Here is a 21,989-nt window from a genome sequence, read left to right as displayed (position 1 = left end):
AATGATTCGACCTTTGTGACATGGTGCATTATCCTGCTGGAAGTAGCCATCAGAGGATGGGTACATGGTGGTCATAAAGGGATGGACATGGTCAGAAACAATGCTCAGGTAGGCCGTGGCATTTAAACGATGCCCAATTGGCACTAAGGGGCCTAAAGTGTGCCAAGAAAACATCCCCCACACCATTACACCACCACCACCAGCCTGCACAGTGGTAACAAGGCATGATGGATCCATGTTCTCATTCTGTTTACGCCAAATTCTGACTCTACCATCTGAATGTCTCAACAGAAATCGAGACTCATCAGACCAGGCAACATTTTTCCAGTCTTCAACTGTCCAATTTTGGTGAGCTTGTGCAAATTGTAGCCTCTTTTTCCTATTTGTAGTGGAGATGAGTGGTACCCGGTGGGGTCTTCTGCTGTTGTAGCCCATCCGCCTCAAGGTTGTACGTGTTGTGGCTTCACAAATGCTTTGCTGCATACCTCGGTTGTAACGAGTGGTTATTTCAGTCAAAGTTGCTCTTCTATCAGCTTGAATCAGTCGGCCCATTCTCCTCTGACCTCTAGCATCAACAAGGCATTTTCGCCCACAGGACTGCCGCATACTGGATGTTTTTCCCTTTTCACACCATTCTTTGTAAACCCTAGAAATGGTTGTGCGTGAAAATCCCAGTAACTGAGCAGATTGTGAAATACTCAGACCGGCCCGTCTGGCACCAACAACCATGCCACGCTCAAAATTGCTTAAATCACCTTTCTTTCCCATTCAGACATTCAGTTTGGAGTTCAGGAGATTGTCTTGACCAGGACCACACCCCTAAATGCATTGAAGCAACTGCCATGTGATTGGTTGGTTAGATAATTGCATTAATGAGAAATTGAACAGGTGTTCCTAATAATCCTTTTAGGTGAGTGTATATATATATATATATATATATATACACACACACACACACACATACATAAACACATTTCTCTATAGTCTTTGAAGTCTCCCTTCTCAGGCAAAACTGGAAAACACATTTTTATTCAGAGTTTGAAGTGTTTATGTTTTGGGAATGAGTTCTCACAGTTACGGATGAGAAAAATCAAATGGGAAAGGTTAGTTTATTTCAGCTTTTATTGAAAGAATTGATTCTTGCTCCCAATTTTAGTTTCTCAGCATCTGTAATTGAGGGCCTTGGTTTTATTTAATCCTTGATAAAATCGCTCAAGGCCAATGGGACGTGACTAACAACATGTTGTGTTGCATCACGTTTTAAATAAACAAATATTTTTAATGCTTAAATCACATTTTGTATTGATTTGGATTACTGTACTTTTGTAATGCTTGTGTAAACTAAGTTGCCCTGGATATGGGTGTCTGCCAATAAACAAATAAATACTAACAACAACATCTGCAGTAGTGTGTGCCCCTCAAGAGAATTTTGGCCTTGAGAAACCTACAGATGAAAATAGGAGGGAAAAAAGGCTTATCTAGAGTAACTAATCCAATTGTCATGGCCAAAATCCACTGCAGTTTTCTAACATCAGGACTTTCCAAACCTCCCCGTCACCCAGCTAATTTTCAGAAAATCAAGTATTTGGACCTGCACCACCGCGACAGTGTTCCCTAACAGTAGTGTCAGGTTCCATAAACAGAGGACTGACTGAACAGGCACTGAAGCCCTCACAACTGTCTGTCTCATATACTGCTCTGATAGTAGTATACGGTCAGAGGCCTAGCCTTGTCAGGGAAATACAAATGGGTTCAGGGTAAGTCTCCTTCTGTAAGCTGACATTTAAGTAGAGTCAAGGGACTGTGAAGCATCATTTGCATCCGGATAGACTGAAATGGTGCTTCTGTGCATGCATTTAGTGTGTGGACTGCTGCATCCTACCCGCCAGCCAATGGGATCCTGTAATATCAGGAGTACATACAGAATACAATAGGAGCATCTACAAAATATTGAATATTGAGCTTTGACATAGGACCAGAAAAAGGGGACATTTTAAACCGTTACTTCTTCTAAGTTGACATCCGCCATAAGGACATAAGTACATTTTTTACATGTGAATTCAGAATAATTAGATTATTTTAGAGAAAGTAAGAAAACAAAATTGTTGTGCAATAATAAGGCAACCTGTGCAAAAATAAGATTATCACTGGAGGGTGCAATGTTAATGGCTTTTTCCCCCATTGCAGTTTAAATCAGTATTTCCCCTAATCAATAGCCTACTGCTCTGTTGATGAGTTAATGTATTCAGTTGGCACATGTGTCCAACTAGGTAGTATTTAAGACTTTTATAACAGTATTCAAACTGAAATAATGTTTAAAAACAAATAAATACCAAACTATCTGTCCATAATGGAATCAGGCTTTTTGGAGACAGTAGTACAATCAGTTTGTGTCGTTTTTTTTTAATTAATCAAGAATCCACATGTTTATTAGTGTCTGTGGAAAAGAGACCAAACCTTGAGTCACCATGCAGGAGAATAAAATAAAAGCCCAAGCTTAAAATGTATAATATCAGAAAGCAATTAAGGACATGGTTTTATATACCTACACGAGGCCTGGAAATGGCAAAAGAATGACACAAAATTATGGTTAGGGCTTGTATTCTTACTAAATAGCTCCTGTTTTAACATTGGTGGTGTGGAATTGATTTCACCATTAAGTGATAAGAGTAATCATAAAAACTGTGAATACTTGGTCCTTGAATCAAGAAATTAGTAGTAGGAAGATAAGATGTATAATCCATTAACTCTTCAGTTGTCAGAAGTCACCGGCATATTCCGTTTTTAAGATAAGAGGTTAATAAAGACATACTTCAATGTCACATCCGATGACCAAGATCTGATTTAAACCTTTTACTTTGATATAAAATTATTTGAAACTTTTATATTGTTAGCTAATAAGCTGATCTTTTTAGTCTTAATATAGTTGTAACCAACAATGCAAACACAAAAAGAACAAAATCAATTATAGTAAAGCACAGTTAGAATTTGTTTTTTTATTATCTAAGAATGAGGAGAAAATATCTCCAAGCAAAACTGCAATGTTATTGTACATATCAATACAGGTTTGCTTTTAAAAACAGAAGCTCCTGCAGCTGTATTGAGATGAGTAAACTGCAGGCAAGTTTATGTATCGGAAAGATACTGAAAAACTTTGTCACTTGCTTGGTCCTTAGGCAAGTGAGCAACTGACATGGTTTTGTGCTTTTATAGCTGTATAATAAACAGCAAGCTAATCCCTGCAAAATGCCAGCAGGGTTTTTGTATAGCTCATCTTAAGGACTTAGCTTTAATCAGTTAAATTAGTGACTCTGTCCAGTAATTACAGATGTTAAGGACTGCATTTACACAGATTGGCTATTTTGTGTAAATTTGTCAGAAAATGTATGAAACATTATGTTAAACTAGCATGGAAAACACATTTAAATTCCACTTCACAAACAGTCCACTTAAGCAACACTGCTTTACCCAAATTGATTCCATTGTTTCCATAAAATTCAGTAAATATGTTGAGACAGAATTCAGAATGATGACAAATCACGGCTAAAAATGTTAAAATTAATACACTGCAAGCCCATGTAGGTTTACCGATATTTATATACATAATTGGGTTAAAATGACTATGTTCAGGTTAATTAAAGTGCAAATTATAAGAAAAATGCACTGAGGAATTTTAATTGATTTCTTGCATCCTTAAGCTGACCCAGAAACACTGTGACATGACTGAGGAAAGCAGTGTAAAAAAATTATTATTTCAAGATTAGTCAACTACAGAGCTTTGCACACCCTCAGAAAATATCCATTCACGAACAAAATGAATATTTTGATCTCCAACGTAAGTTAAATTAATTTGAATTTCAAGATACACAAGTCCATTGCTTATCCCGTCTTGGCCTGCCCAACACTAATGCAAGTCTATGTGCACTGGTCAATCTAACCCTAGCCCTACCCAGGACTGAACCCTTCCATACCAATGGTCAAAGAGCACAAGTGCAGGTATTCACTTCCAATACCGATGTTCAATTGTTATAACCTAACGAACATGAATCTTTATGTGACAGAAATGTAGAGTACTGTCCCGAATTATTCGTCTCCTGCGTCGGGCGCAGCAGTAATTCAAGAGGTAAGAATAAAGTTGGAGAGCCCTGTGAGAACATATTTACTTGATTCTGAGAAATGAATACATCAAAACTAGATTATGTTTCTTTCTGGATGGAACAGTAGCATAGCATGGACTAATACACTGCAGTACTTCAGATGACCCATGTTCATGTTGTGCCTTTTATGATGTGAGCCCATGTGCTCTTTTTCCTCCCGTCTTAAGTCCTTAAATTACCAGCAGGGGTAGCATAAAAATGTCATCACTGAGGCAGCAGTTTGGCAGCTTTGACACTTTTCCAGTATTTTAAGTCAGGGCTTTGATTTCATATGCACAGCGAGTCCTGAGCAGAGCGGCAGTGTGGTGTTGTAATAAATCTGAGTGCTGCTGTGTGTGAAGAGATAACAGCTGGGCCGGGGTGACCGGCACGGTTAGCACTGCAGCAGCCAGCGCGAGAGGAGTTTCCCACCCCGGCCCTGTGTCACTCTGATTCACAACAGACTGCTGCCTCTCAGTTACAATTCCTCAGGGCCACAAACCAAAAGGGTTGCTTGCTTTGACCTTTTCATTGAATTTTAATGGAAGGCATTATGATAATGTGTGTGTTCACCAATTCTCTCGGGACTTAAGAAGATTATAATTTACTTTCTGCATACAACAAATTCATCACAGCCTAGCAGTGCACAAGCGCTCTAATGACGGAGGCTCGTGTGCGTTCCAGTTCCAAAACAACAGAATGGTTGCCGGCATTCTTCTCAAAAGCTCCAAAACAAACCGCTGGTGAACAGATATCTATCAATGTGTTGAAATGTGCATTTCCATTCTCCTACGTTTCCTCAATCTCAACTAATGTTGCTAACATTAATTTTGATATCAATTAATTCCGATGCTAAAAGTCATGCAAAAACATTTCACCCAATACATATAAAACGAAACTGAAAACATGTGCCATGACCTGGGGAATGTGCATACTAATAACCAATATGAATGGCTCATACATAATATGCACTTGGAAGAAGCAAGAAGCAAAAAATGCTTTATAAGCCGAGTGGAACAGTTAACCAGGCAAACCATCTTACAAGAGGGAGCTTGTGTCAGCAAGAACTACAGGTGCTTGTAAAAAGACAAGAATACTGATCGATGGAAATCTGGAGTTGGTTCCATAACATTTATATTCCTTAACACGGATGCATGAAGAACTGAGCTCTTGCCAGAAACAGAGGCTACAGATGAGCGGTTTCTGGCACCTATCTTTGGAAGGTAAAGGTTAAATCGCTGAATACAATATCAGCGGGCTGCCCTGGGTCGGCAATGCCTCAGACGGTACCATTAATTATTTTTCACTCATGCTATGTCCATGTGCCGGAACCGTAAAGCCAAGGTTAACGAGATTTAATCTTCTGTGTTTGCTCTGGTCACTGACAGTGCACAGCTATTGCAGCCCCCGGGGACCGCTGCAGAACAAGGAGTGAATACTACACAGATTGAGAAAGTCGGAGGAAAATAAAGAAAGCCGATCTAGCAAGCAAGAAATTGAAAAGATTTACCTCTCTCTGAGTCCAGGAAAGCAGTGGAAGGAAAAAAGAAAGCACAAGTACAGTCAGCATAATCCCGGCAAAACATAAGAGATTTCAAACAATAGCTATTTGGAGAAGAAGGGAAGGGCTTTTAAAGTCACTTCTGTTTGAAAATGTATCTATAGATCCATGTCTACAGAGCTTTTGTTTCATTACCATTTGAGAACCATCAGCATTTGATCAGACTCTATTTGTTGTTAGCGAAACTAAACTGTTCTTTGGTAATGTAACCCATTATGCCTTCCCTTCTGGCCTGTAAGGGGAAAAAAACTAAAAATTAAAAAAGTAATTCAAGTTTAAGGACAGTTTCTTCAGTTCAAACCGTGACAAATTCTGAAAACGAAAGACCATCTGTTAGAGGAAATTAAAGAAAATGTTAAAATTACGCGTATTGATCAATTTTTGAAGATTTAATGCTGTATTCCCAGTTCATTGTGACAATTGCAAAGAGATATAACAATGGAAACTGAAGTCTGTTTTGCAACCATTGATCAGAAACCGTAGGGGCAGATTTGTCAGCTATACTGCGCCAACATGTCTCGACAAATTTACCAGGCCGTTGAATCTCTGTGCCCAATATTTATTTATGTATTTATTCATTTTAAATCAGTAATGCCAATAACGTTACAGGAAGTGAGCAAAATCAGGGATGCTGTGATGCTGAGCGACGCCCACTTAGGGTTCAGATCTTGCTCTTCCCAAAATTAGAGACAATAACCCTACACTGCCATAAGGAGACAGGAAAACACAACTGACAAACTAGTAGTAGTACTGGTAGTGTCACCTTTCCTCATTCATTTTAAGCTCTGACCTGAGTACACGCTAGTTAAAGTACAGTGTGAGGGGCATAATAGGACCTAATACAGCTTAAGCACTTACAAAGGGCAGCTTTAATAGTTCAATGCACACATGCACTACGGAATTATGAGTAGGAAATGCTTTAATTTTTTAAATAAACGAATCAGTTCCCCTTACCCCTTAATTTATTATTGCTTTAATTTCTTGGAAAAACAGGTTGACATATTCCAAATTTGTTAGTTTTCAGGGACAAAAAACCCACACAGATTACTCTAGCTGCAAGCCCTATTTAAAAGCACATTACCCGAGGGGCCAATTATATGCTGTTACATCCTGAGTAAAAAACAACCAAAAAATAACTAAGTGGAGCCTCTGGCAAATCATTCATTCAGGCAAATCAACTCTGAAAGCTTCATTAATTAATGTATTTGTATATTTTTAAGAATGCAAAGATATGCCACCCGTAACACAACTAACAAAAGCAAACTTAAAAACAAAAAGAGGAGTATTCATAAGACCCTAACGTCTTGTATGCATTGGTTTGAACATATTTCTTCCAAGGGCCGGTGTGGTAGATGTGTGTAAGGAAGGTGTTCATGGTATGTATGTAAAGAAAAGTCTTACAGAGAGAGTGGAGAAAAACAAAAACATTTCTCTCCCAAGTTGACATTTTACATTGTAAGAAGCAGTATGGTTGACTGATCTTCAGCCAAGCAACAGAATCTCAAGACTACCAAAGCATTGTGAATGCAGTTCGTTTTGTGGAGAGAACCATTTACTGCCTTTCCCCTCTGTATGTAGGTCTTCAGCCAGGTTTAATTTTAATTAAAATTCTGCTCCTGGACTTGCTCAGCTATTCAAGCTTCCAACTGGATGACAAAGACTCAGACATACGCTAAGAAAGACGGCCACGCAATATGTAATGGGATGGGAATTTCAAAATAGAATTTTGAGGTCATTTATAACTACCGTCTATCTGACCTCTGAGCAAATTACTCTGTTTCATTTCACACACGTGCCAATAAAGTTTACACACAAAAAGTTAAAAGATTGGTGACAGATCTCTGGCACTTTCTTGTGTCATGCCAATTCTGACCCCACTGTTCACACGTGGGTTTATTTTAAATCTGCATTCCAAATGCAAAATACCTCATTAGCAATAAAGTATTGTAGGATTTATTAAAATATCACAGTACGTGACAAAAATAGCTGTGCATATTAAATTATATGTCATTCAAATAATGAACAGTAGATTGCATGAGGTGGTATACCAGACAAAGAGGAAAGTGTCGGTTGATGATCATCCAGCTGTTTTGTGTTCATGTTTGTAGTACCTGCGTCATTTGTGTGTGATACGAAATGAAAGGGCGATGATAGTGTGGCTATCAGGAGGTTTCAACTTGTGTGTAAAGTCTGCCAATGTTTGTTGCTTTAAAACCATTTCAGGTCAACAAATCACCAACATATGCAAGACAAATTGACAAAACTCATTTGCCAGAGTCCTTCATTTAGGAGACTTGTAGTTAGTAAATGTGTTAAGAGCTGTACACAGCAACCAAATATTTAACTGGATTCGTATCACAAGAGTTAAAAAAAAAAAAAAAAAAGACTGATTGGGTAGAGACTTTGCATTGATTCCCAAGTGTATCAGGTTATTTTAGTTAGGCAATCAAGTGATAATTACTATTTTAATTGAATCAGTTATGGGGTTGATAAGGAACCACCAAAAGAAAACCTAAAAACACAGAGGCTGTCTGAAGATTTTTTTTCCCACTCTAACCAAAAAAATAAGTGTCTTAAATTTCTGTCCAGAAAGCGATGATTAGTTCATACAAAACCTTACAGCTTTTCTTTGTTTTTTATTTCCCCTCAAAATAACCAACTTTAAAGACTAATGGCCCTTTTTCCACCAGTGGACTTTGATGATCACAGCCATGTTGTAGGTTCCAACAGATGGCCAATGATCGTCTTACACCACAGAGGCCTATACAGAAACCCAGCCAGACAGGATTCGCAGTCCATCCATCCAACCCAACTCATGTCCATCATAGAGAATCCATTAAACAGAGTTCGGCAATAAGCATTTAAAGACAAATGACAAAAACGTAAATACAAACACTGAACAAACAGAAATTAAAATATGTGCAGAATTAAAATACTATTCTGTGTATTCAATAACAACAATAATAAACAACAACCAACAAAAAAAACACATTAAACCTAAATGTTCGTATTAAAAAATAAAATACTAGAAAACAAATAAGAAAATTTACTTAAATTTATTTTAAAATGTCAATATTACAACACAAAGGAAATGTATTATGTCAATGTATCACTAGCTGTTACTTGCCAATACATGTGCCTCCTTATATCTCATTGTCTATATTTGTATATATACATATATATATATACACACACACACACATATATATATATATACATATATATATATATACATATATACATATATATATATATATACATATATATATATATACATATATACATATATATACATATATATATACATATACATATATACATATATATATATACATATATATACACATATATATACATATATATACATATATATACATATATATATATATATATATATATATATATATATATATATATATATATATATAATACGCACACATTATTTGTTCTGCCGAGATATTTAACAATAATATGGCATTGCCCAGCTGTAGCTGTTCAACAAATGCATGTTCTCCTCCTTAATCAGGGATCAATTATTTGGGATACTTTACTCCAGCATAATTCTGAACAGAATAAACAAAGACAATGGAGACAAAGAGATGGAGACTAGCAATTCTGGTGAAGGGTTCAACTCAAATTGGAGACGCCTGTTTTTCTCTGGGTTTGTCTCAATATGCTACATAACAGAGTCCTTTCATTCATGTTTTTTCCAATCAAAAAGGCCTGCATTCAAGTACTGAATTGATTTAATCATGTATATTTTAAAAGCAACACACACCTAAGTAGAGACCTTAACCGTAGAACATTAAATTGATGTATTTCACTGACAGAGTTCCTTAGACATTCACACAAATTTTACATTGAAAGAAAAGAAAGCATGAATGAAAAAAAGAACAAGAAATAGGAAGGAAGCTGGCTAGCTGATTAAAACCCTAGAAGCCAGCATGTAAGAATGGATTTATTTTTTACAGAAACTGCTGTGTGTTGAGTACGGCCACCACAGCCCAATTCAAACCCCTGTGATTCTGTCAGTAGGACATTTACACATCTGGCATCAGAAAGCAGCTGGAGTCCTGACACCATTAAAGCCCCATTAGGCAGAATGGATCTCTGGCTTCTAAGTTTCAGAAGTTATCGAGGAATAATGAAAGGTCACGATATCCGAGACATGTTAACTCATCCATTTAGGATCCATTTTTTTTAGTCCATCTGGCTGCCACGGATTAATTTACAGAACCTCATCTGTCAAGTCCTTAATTACTAGTAGCAGTCATCATTTTCAATCCATCCTTTTCCATTGTTAAAAAGTGGTACTAAAGTCCCACTTTCAACCTGTAATGACAGATTTTGTCGTACTCAGATTTTAAAACAATTTTAAAAATTGTACGCAACAGTACTCTGTATTTGGAAATAACATCTGTTTATTCTGACCCACATATACCAGGGGGAAAACACAAAAAGGATTAATACATTGTAGTTTTGACCTTTTGCTTCATGCACGCAAGGCATCAAAATGCTTACACATGATCTAAATGAGACCAGCAACCCTCATATCATATTGAAGCCAATTCCTGGCTTGAATCTGTAGGACTACTACACTAAACTCACTGCACTGCAGATGATGCATCGACTTCCCCCCCCCAAAAAAAAAAAAATAGCAAAGGTGCCAACAACAAACAGCAAACAGTAAAATTACCTGCATCATGGGAGCTCATGGGAATTTAAACAAAGTATACATCAGCAGTATCTTGAAATGTTCTATAAAAAGGGAGAGCAAAAATGTAACCAGTAAGGGCCACAAGTGTCTTTGATTGAATACAAAGAGAACACCGGAGTAATCACGGTTGACCACAATTACACAATGCTGCCCACATATTTAAAAAACACAATGATATCAATTTAAATGTCTGTCTTTCCCATTATGTGGGAAACAAATGGCACCAAGAGGAAGTCTGTCTTTTTTAATGTTTCTTCTTTACGTTTCATTAGGACAGATTACATTCATTGTGGATGTTTGCAAACCCTAAATTAGTTGTGAAATTCACTGCAGTACTTGTGTGAAATCACAGAACTGCACAAAGTTGATCTTATTCTGAAACGGCACTGAACTGTCCATACAGATCCCACAACAGGCTTTCACTTCTTGTCAAGAGGATGGGCGCCAGATCCCAGAAGGGCAGCCGGCTCTATTCACTAGGCGAGAGCCTCCATTGTAAAACCTGCCTTGCATTACTGAAGACATGATAAATGACTTGTTACCTCACAGGGACACTGAACCTGAAAGAGCTGCTGATACTTTCACAGATGTTTCAACATTTTCATTGTTTTTGTGGATTATGTTTGGCCATATTAGCTGAATAGTCCCCTTTTTTACATGCAGTATATAACCCTATGCAAATGCCAATGAAAACAGTACAATAGGTATCAGTGATTGCTTATTTTGAAACCCCACTGTGAGATTCTGCAATTACAGCTAACGGGACAATTTAATGTAATGAAATGGACAAACAGGTGTATTTAATGTAATTGTGCCAGGTTAAGACCTCACAATGCCAAGAACAGACCTGAAATCAGCTTTCAATTTTAAAGGGAGACCAAACTGTATCTGTGGGGAAACATATGAAATTCCATATTAAAAGCAGAAATTCCTCTTTTATAACGGCCCATCGTGTCATTTAGGCCTAATTATTAATCAGCGGCATTTACATGTGTTACAAGTTACATGTGATGCATCAAAAGAAATCTGTAAATGATAAAATCTGAGAGACCCATATGGCCATATCAGTTGAAATTAATATTTGCACGCATAATATCCCCATTGCACAGTGGGTGGAGGACAGCACGTACAGGTACTGCAGCTACATTTGCAGATGTGGGTTCTTACACAAATCTACAGGAAGGACTGTAGTCTCTGGAGACGACTAGTTTTAATATTTGAGTTGGGGGCTGGGGCGGTGTTGGCAAATTAAAAAAGCAATCTGCTGACAGAGATGGCTTATTGGCAGCTAATGCATGATAATTTATACATCATATGGTTGCACAATTAACCTCTTTATGATTGAGATTGGGTCTTCCACAGCTACGGCATTAACACTGATATATGAAATGTCATGTACAATTTGAAATAACACAGTGATTACATCGTGGAAGCGCCGCTATCATTAGCATTTTGTACAAACACTAGCCCACTTAACTCCAGCTCGGACGCGGACTGTTTTGTTTCAAGCATATGCAAATCAATAAACAGTTGTTTATTGTTTATTTAGACCTGGACTTGGGGAAACAACGGATCTCACGGTTTATGAATTTCTGTTTCTTTGAAAGCATCCAACAGCCACCACAGTCTCACTGCATATTTATTCCCAGAAAAGATGTAACTGCTGAGTTGATGACCTGGATGACAGTGGTTGTGACAAACACTCTGCTATTTTAGTTGCAGTGTGCACATAATTAAACATAAAGCGGCTCACTGAAAACATGGAAAGCTTGCTACTAGCATGTTTAGAAGATTTGTAGAAGCTATAATATTACCCAGTGTGCGCTGCCAATTTACCTTAAATTACTTAAATGGATGGTCAGTAAACCATGTGAATTTTTAAGGAATAGAAGAGAAGGTTATTACCAGGATATTTAGAGAGGTGCTTTCATATTTGGAGTAATTAAAATAACAAAGATTTAAAAGGGAGATTATTTCGGCAATATGGGTGGCTAGAAACTAATGTGAAAGCGGTTAATCTCAGCAGCGAAAATGTTATATATGCAGGTTATGATACCTTTTCAGAGGCAATATCTGACTGGCTTCTCCCCAGCAGAACTACTGCAAATCCACAATCACTAAGAAACTTCAGTACATTTCTGTATATGCATTAAAGGATGCTCTTTTTTCTTCTTCCAAAAGCTTTCTAACCTTCAGTCACCACAGTCTCAAAGGTCCTGCTGTACTACCTCACCTCTGGGAGCTCATTTGTTTTGTGATAGACATAACCAACCCCCCAGTATGTAAATGGACCACAATACTACTAAATTGAATAAATCATTAACTAGATCGAAACAAAAAACGGGAAGGAAACGTTATATTTGTTTTTTCACTTCTAAATAGGTTTAATGGCTTACATGGTATCTACAAAAGGGTTCATCACTACTCTTGTATTATTCTGCTTGCAAAACCCCAGGGTTAAACCGGTATGGTAATTATGAGACGCAGCCCTCACTGCAGCCGTGGCCTTTAATCCTAATTCTCAGCCATTGGTCCAGAGTGTTTCAATGGTTTCTTGAAGATAACAACGCCAAATTGTCCATAGGCTTAGCAGTATAAACAGCTGCAGTGAAGGCAATTAAATCTCATTGCAGGCATTTCATTTTAATCTGAATTTAGTTAGAATAATTTGAAAGTGCAACTAAGCACAAAAACTAAAATGTTCCACTGCAGACAATTGTTTTTACAACAGGGTTCCTGGATTTGCTACTACAGTACATTGGGAGGATTCTGTGCATTTACGAATATATCAGGCAACGTTTATGCAAAATGTCTATTAACAGGCTTTTATAGTGTGCACTCTGGTGTGAGGGGACTACATAATTCACCTTATTTTGTAAATACTCTAACACTTTGAGGTGAAATATAAATTGCCTAAAAAAAAAAAAAAGAATAAAGCATGCTTTCCACACACATAGAAACATACACAGAAAATAACATCTACATATGAACAAAACCCTCTAATCACTTCTCATCATGAAAAAGCCCGGTGTGATTAATTGTGTTTAATATTCAGTCGTGCTTAATCAAACACACACACAAATTCAAATCTGATAAATGTGCTTAATGTGTGAATTAATCATAGTTACTTTAATCTTCAGCCAGGATTTCTGTGGTGTTGAATGAGACTGGCTGTAAAGGCATAGGATGAGGGGGGGCATACTTCATGCCTTACTGCTGGTGTCAGGTTACATTACACTAATTTATGCAAATGGTAGTTCAATTACATCTTTGAAAACTGTGCAAAAATAATCCATATAACTCAACAGAGAGACATTTGATTACAGGGCACCTCAATGTGACTGTATTTCTTATAGTCGGAGTGGGCTGACACTCTGGTCTATGAGGAACCAACAGTCTGCAGAACAGCAGATGATATATTTGAGACCATATAGCTTCAGGGTGATCCCATAATTTGTAGTCTTATAAAGCCAGGTCTTTGTTCATACTACACTTAACCAGGATGACTAAAAATGTATTTGCTGCAGAGCACATTAAGCTATGGAAAACCTATATATACATAAACTCATTTATATAGAAGAATTAAAATAAATGTCTCCTTTGCCTTTTTTTCAACATTAAATTATATTATGGGCGCCAATCAAAATCTAAGGAAAACTGAGCATCATTCTGTGTTTGTCACAGAAATTTTCAATTTGAATTCATCCAATCTGGAAGGAGTTTAATGAAAAATCTCCATAAAGCTTGGACAAATCCAATAATATCTTCCTGAACACCTTGAGGTGATCCAAGCCCAACAAGAACAGATCCTACAAAACCTGCTCTGTAAGTCCAAGAAAAAAATCACCATTCCTTGAAAAATCCTAATAGCCTTTTATCCTCATAGAAAAACTTCAAAATCCAAGACAGGTCACTCATATAAACACACAATGTGGTTCATCTAATCCCTGAATGGCCCTAAGGAAAAATTTTGCTTTTTCATAAAAAGGGGGTTAACATATCACAATAGCCAGGAAGATTGCAAGTAGACCATCAATTCCTGGTGGTTTCAACCAAAGGCCATTTTTCCCCACACCCATGACAAAGCTCATTTTGTACTTAATCACTAGAATGTTAATTAAAGGCAGATAAGTGTCCAGCAATTCAGAGGTGTCAGGATGCTGAAGGGTAATTTATGACAGAGGGAGAGATAAAGTAAGCTCCCCTACAGACGGAATAGATGCACATTTTCCAGTCAGCAGACGGGACGTTCCTCACCAGCATGAAACCAAGACAGATTATCCTTAGTACGAATGGAAAATGAGAAAGAAATCTTCATTACCCAGCAGGAGACACATTGGGGGCCATGCATGTATAATGCATGGAGGTACATTTACAGGTTCCATCAGCAGCTCTAGTGGGACCAGTCATCAGGGCCGAGGGAATGTGGAACAAAGAAAGCTCATTAAATAATAAAGGTTAATGATGCAGGCTGGTGGTGCTGCACGTTAAGGCGTGATTTCACAACCGCACAGCTGATGTGACTGAAAACTCGGGGCAGACCTCAGTTACCGAATGGTAAGAGAAAAGGTTTCAGACAAAAGCAATTGTTGTAAGGAACTGCATTTAACAAGGATTTTTTTTTTTTTTCCAGAAAGAGGAAATTGTTTGATATTGACATTTCTTTTTTTCAAGCTGGTACATTGCTTCTTATTTTACTTTGGTAATTTTTTAATGTCACACTGTAAAGTGGGTGTTGCGAAGAATAGGCTACTGTGTGTATCTATTGAAAGTACGGGGAAGACCCAGAACAAGTTATGGAGAGAATATTTAAGCAAACCCAAAAAGGCAAACATTTATAATTACTTCCAGCATAAAACAAGAGTCAACCTATTAGATATATATAAGAGAATATATATTGCATTTTAACAGTGCTACAAGTCAGTCAGTGTAAATGTTTTTAGCAAACAGTAACAGTAATATTTCATATATTTTTGGTAGAATAGCTTTTTTCCCCACCAGATTTGTATTCATTCCACTACAATAGTTCACTTTTTTTTCTCTTTTCTGGACCATTTATATTAATATTTAATTTCACATCCCTGTCATTTTTCTAGTCAAACCTTGAATCCCATCAATGATTTTTAATGACGGAGGTGAAATGAAACCGCTTTTAAACCACCTCTCAATTAGCACTAAGTAAGACAGAGTCTGTGATGTCTGAGTGACACCCTCTGACTTCTCTTTCTGAACAACAGCACTTTTCCTTTCATAAAGTCTCTACAGAATTGAAGCAATCCACCATGTGGCATATGTGTTTTTGACTCATTCTTGCAGGCCAATTTAAGAAAAAAAAATGTTAGGTGTGATGACAAAGGATATTGTTCTTCAGAATATATTCAGCTATTATCAGTTACACAAAGACAGTAACCAAAGATATATTACCCTAAAAATGAAAATCCTTTGTTTAAAGGCAAATGCAAATTACCCTGGAGCCAATACAAATCAAGGTTTGACAATGGTTTTGACAATGTCAGTGAAGTTCTATTTCACTGTCGATAAGCTACAATAAAATGCCAAATAATCTAAAGCTGGTCAATGCAGGTTTATAAAAAAATGGAGGAAACACAATTACAATGCTATTGTCTATTCTGAGTCTGACTCTCTTGTATAAAAACAACAATGAATTAATGATTACAAAACAGACACTCATATTCAGATCTTTAAATCTTTAGATCCACATTGACATGCCCTCCAACACATCCACTCTAAATTAGTTACTGTAAAAATGTAACAGCTTTGACAACTTTTCTCTCACATAGTCTGTGGAGCTCACAAGACACGATCTAGTGGCAAACAGTAAACAGGACTGTTGCACCTCTTTCAATCTTTCTTCTGTGGGAAATACCCAGAGAAAAATACTTTCCAGTATCTGTGCAACCCTCCTCAGACTCACCAAGGACTGAACTCTATTTTGAGGTCTGGTTTACAAAGGGAAATCATTGCCACAAACATCACTGCCAAACAACAACAACCAGCAACCATCAAAAAACACAAGAAAGCAGTTGAAGTACTTACAGTAAACCGCACAGCCATCCCTACGTTAGCATCATGCCATTCCCTGGGTCATTAACCGCATCACTCGGGGACAGCATGTGTCTTTCGCTGTCACAGGGAAAAGACGTTCCTCCCCTTTTCAGGAGCTCCCCTCCCCTCCCTCCCTCCCTCTCTCTCTCCTGCCCCTCAGGTCTACTAAACTGTAGTCTCTTACAAAGGGCAGCTCTTTAAAGTCAGGGTCCTGCTCACTTTCCTTTGGACTTCCCTTTATCCTGGTCTTGCACTGCAGCGAGTGGGAGCTGGAGAGGGAGCGAGAGTGAGTGAGTGAGAGAGAGAGAGAGAGAGAGAGAGAGACAGAGAGAGAGAGATTGAATGCGGAGCACGTCAAATGCCTCCACTAACGCACTCAGTGCTCAGGCTGGTTTGTGCTCTCCCTCAGGCATCGGTATGCATCAGATGATGCAAAGTGCTCCTGATATAGCTGTGTACTTCAACGACCTGTGGCGAAGTCCCCCAGAGAGACGGGCAGCTCATTCATTTTGTATCAAGTGGATTGTAAACGCTGCCGCGGCTCCCACTGCTGCTGCTGCTGTTGCCAACCAAACTCTCTCCGCCACCCTGCCCCCACCCCCTCACTCACTCTCACGCTCTCTCTCTCTTTCCAGCCTCTCTTCCTCCTTGCTCTCCCCCTTCACACATGGAACAGCACTAACCGCCACAGAAGAGGGGGCTATTTAAATCTCTGACTCTTCCATGCTGATCCCAATGAGTGTGTGCGCGTATTTGTGCGTATAGAACCAAACATACTCCTCTTTAGCCAATCACTTTTAAAAGTGAAGAATTCAGGAAGTGAATAAAGCACGACAGATGTGATAAAAGAGGAATAAAATATATACTGAGGTTGTGGTAAGAAAATAAATTGTTGAGAAGAAAAAAAATACATGCCAGATATTATATTTGACAAAACTGGAGCATTGGGATGACTTTGGAGTAGTAAAACAGCAGACCCACATGCATCAAACAAAAGTAGTGTGGCTGAAAAGGCATTTTATTTTAAGAAACTTTAAATGCAGACATTTAGGGAATTAATTAACACTTGATTGATTAATGAATCATGGCAAGCTCAGTTATTTCTGCATTCTGCATACATTTAGCACATTGTTATCTTTTCTTGTTGATATTTCCAATATAATTTTTGCAGTGTTTAGTATTCCTAGTTTATTTAAAGTGCCCCATAATGGCGAGCACAGGCAAATGGTTTTAATCTTGGTATCTCATACTTGCCAGTGTTAGAATTTGGTCGTTATCTGCAGAGAACAATTTTCATTTAAAAAAAGGAGTTTAAAAGCAAAAATAATACATTCCACAACAGGGAAAAAACGTCCATGCAACTTATCTGAAGACTGAGTCACAAACCCTCTAATGAGGAACAGCAGCACAGGGAATGCAGACACTGAGTGTAAAACAAGACAGACATGAATTAACAGACTAAACCAAACTATAAAGAGGCTGCTGAAGCACCACAGATAAAAGTGGAATTTCTCTGGCGCGGAGCTGATGATGATACAACACACAGCTCCCAGAGACAACTGCGTCCGAGCAGGAATGACAGAGTGGACCTTACAATGCTGATCCGATGAGAGCACCTTGTGATCCTCTTTCTACACACTCTGTTGGTTGCCTGGTAAATAAGTACCACTTCAACTGGAACTGCTTAAGTAAAGACTGTTTCTTAACGCTAGGTTTGGATTAGTGCTGTGCAGAGGCAGCTACACACACACACACACACTGACAAACCAATAACACCCTTCACACACAACTCCCAGATAATACCCTGCCTTCAGGAAAAAAGCACTCACTAGTGCGGCCCTGTGCTCCCCAGTTGACAAACAATTCCAATTTCCACACCCAATAGGCAATCTTTAATTAAAAAGGGAAAGGACTCACAATTAACTTTGTCCTCCCCCTCGAAACAATAATATGAATCGGTAACAAATAAGCAGTTTTGCCATCTATTTCAAATGGCCAATAACAAGAGGGTCTTGTGTTCAGTGCTGCTGAATACACACGTTTTGCACGTCCCGCCCAATAAGGACAGACAAATTTGTTATGGCATGCGTTATTCTCCTCAATTGATCTGATATTGCCTCTTAATCCGAAATGAGAGAGTGACCCTGTAGATTCAAAATGAGGGTTGTGCAGAAATGAAACAGAATTGATTGAGAAAGCGAAAGAGACAGGCAGTGGACTATGGTGGGAAAAAAAGACAACAAACAAACTGATCAAACACTTTAATTAAACTTCTATAAATTACATCTGTATTGACAGGTAAAGTGGGTGTTTTACTTTGACTGTAATACCTACATTTTAATCCTAGATGTATTTGGAGATAGTGTCAAATATATTATAGTTATACATGGTTATTATTTATGGTGCTGGTAAACTGGGAGATCTACTCAACAATACAGATTTACATTCCCCCCCGGTTATTCTCCCTTTTAAAATATTATATTTTTCAGGCCTTTTCTTTAATTACCCCTTGCAAATTATGCTGATTAGCTGAATTACTAAAATATACAATTTGGTGAATTTAACAAGATGATTCCAGCTCCATTTGCAGCATACATATTACATTTTTACACTAATGTTTGGTCCATTTACATTCATTTTTCTAGTGCTGTATTCCTATCACCAGCTTTGTAATTTAGCCAAAAATGGGCACTGAATGCAGTGTTCAATCAGGTATCAGCTGGTTGAGTTTAATTTGCTCAACCTATATGAAATGTGGTCAGGGTTGAATTAAAGGTCTGACTGCACAGTGCATTTTTGTTCCTGGTGATTCAGGTGACGTTTTACCCTCATGCAGTTTTCTACAGCAGTACTTTGTGTCTACTTTGTGGATCTACTTGGCTTTGTGAGGAAGGTAGATCAACTACTTGGAGGAAAGACTGCATTGGAAAGCCCCTTTGGAGACAGCAGCCCAGGCACTAGTAGTGGAACACTGCAGTCCCACAACATACAAATCACATCCAGTGCAGAGTGACTCAATATAGTAGGTTGCCATCGTACAAAATGTCAAAAGTGGAAATTATGATTGTACTACCACTAAACACAAAATATACCTGTCTGGCTGTATAAATGTTTTATACAAGAAGCATGAAGTCTCTGCTGCTCTAACAACTCATTACATCTCCAAGATTTTTTTTCAAGCTACATTTTTAATCTATTAGATGCAAGCTAGCCACGTACACGAAACAATCAAAGCTGCTTTGAACTGGCCACCAGCTACCACACTACACAGAAGTGTCAGAGAAAAAGCGAACTTTTCATGGATCCTACATCTGCACCCTAAAACTGGTCAACCCCACAATGGTTGCTTTTAAATTTTTATGGTTTTCATATTGAACTGTAGTTATTTAATACTATTTAATATCCTGTAAGCATTCAACAATGAGATAAGTGCCAAAGGACAGTAAGCCAATATCTCTAGCTATGTTTGAAACACAACCCATCATGTCTTCTTGCTCACATATAACACTATATTCATAGTTCTTTCCTGCAGGATCTATCTCCGCTCCATAATCCAATTAAAGCTCATTACTGTGGTTCCTTACATAACTGCTTCTTACATTGAGACATCTCTACAGTATGTAACAACCTGGAGGACAGGGGAGGCTGACAAGGATGGAGGCATTACTTATCTAAAATAAACATGCTTTCACTGAACAAGGGATGAAAACAAACAAAAAAAGCACTATCGTTCAAATGACTGTCTGTTACAAACACTTGAGGCTTATATGCCTCCTATAATTAACAGAAGCACTGAAATGGCTTCAAATATCCAATGGTCATTATAATCTGTTCTGTTCTGATCTGGCAAAGAGGAAAGGATTGCCAGAGAAAGTTAATTCAAGTACACGTTTCATGAAATATATGCCTTTATTTTTTTATCCCAATGATAGTTCAACATAATTCATCACAAGCTTCAGGAAAGGCATTCTCTTGATTTAAGCTCCGGACACACACAAAAAAAGGAGGATCTGATAATGCATATTTAGCAAAACTGTCGTGGTTGTTGACAAAGTGTTAAGCTGCAGATGACCTTCTGCAAGGACTTTTGTCAAGAAGAACTACAGTCTGACCGTCAGTAAATGACCTTCATTTCTGCAGGAACCTGGCCACTCAATTACACACCGACGAGAAGCTGTCCACCTAGTTTACTTTTTTATTAAGGGGATATATGTAGAGCCTGTTTGGTCAGAGCCCCCACTCAGATCCAAACTACCATCCCAGTGCCACACCTCCCCACCAGCAAAGCAAAAAACCAACTACGCCAAAAGTGCAATCCCCTGATGCAGGGAGTTTGAACATCCCACCAAGTTCAACGAGGGATTACGTCACCATAATGAGCTCATACACTTTAAGCCCCATAACATATGCAGCTTGGCATCAGCCTCCACTCCGTTCTAGATACAAACTGTTTGTTTTACAAGACATATTGACTAAACACTCAAATGCCATCTTTGAGACTATGCCTCCAGTTTTACATAATAACTGATGTCACCATGACTACTCAGTTAAAGACGGGTCAGACTGTTGATGCACTGTCCATTTTGATGTGTGTGGATCTATCATTATGACAAAGTGGGTCTAGTGGCATTTTCTGTGTTTCTGGCTTTCACACGAAAAATAAATCATGAAAAATAATGCATTTGTGATCCCAGACGCTCCTGTAATGCATCACATTCTCCAGGGACGCAGCTGAAATGTAGCACTAACTTTACCCTGAGGCTGTGGACCAGTCCCTTTGAGAATGGCACTAACAAAACCTCCCTCTAATGTACAGAAGTGAGTATTACATCCAAGCAAGACTCTTGAAATAAGCAGGTTCTAGATGACATACAAACTGTACTTCTAGAGGTACAAATGAACATTTTGCAATAAAGCTGATGTGGAGTTTTATTTTTCAATCAGGTCTCCCCTTCATCATTTACCTCTTTCCTTTCCTCTGGGTTAATAACTCATGTCGCATGACAGGAATGAGCCCATGTCCTTTCCACTCCATCAAAGCCCTTACGGATCTCCTAAGAAGAGTGAATCATGGTATTTGACTTCCTCCAACATCAGAAGTCTATCTTAAATCAATAAAGCGCATCACTTTTATTGCTCAGTACCATGAAAGGCAAATTAATTTGCAGGAGCATGATAAGAGACCACACAAAAAGAGCATAAAAGAATCCTCCCCGCTTACAAAGAAGACCCATCCGCCTGTGGCTGCATAGCCAGCATATTAGAGAATTAAACTTTCATCGTCAGATCTCATTATTTCATCAATCTTTTATTCCAACAGGACTTTAAAATCAAATAGCACATCATGAATTCTGACTATTTCATCATCTGAAGGAGTTCTCATTGTATATCTAACCAATCTATATATATTTCAGACAACCCTCTATAGAAGTTTGTGGAAGAAGTAGTTATTGAAGTAATGGAGTTATTTTGTTTTTCACCCTCTTGGCTGAGTGAACGACAGCCTGGC

At 38.1% G+C, this 21,989-nt stretch overlaps 1 protein-coding gene across 9 annotated transcripts in view; it reads right to left on the bottom strand.

The window, feature by feature from the left end:
* Positions 1–21,989, bottom strand: part of LOC136766734 (amyloid beta precursor protein binding family B member 2) — a 129,336-nt gene that overhangs the window by 14,038 nt on the left and 93,309 nt on the right. The window lies entirely within an intron of this gene.

Source organism: Amia ocellicauda, chromosome 13, assembly GCF_036373705.1.
Source record: "Amia ocellicauda isolate fAmiCal2 chromosome 13, fAmiCal2.hap1, whole genome shotgun sequence".
Taxonomy (NCBI): Eukaryota; Metazoa; Chordata; class Actinopteri; order Amiiformes; family Amiidae; genus Amia; species Amia ocellicauda.
Note: the sequence above shows the minus strand (reverse complement) of the source record. Positions and strands in the feature narration are given on the sequence as shown.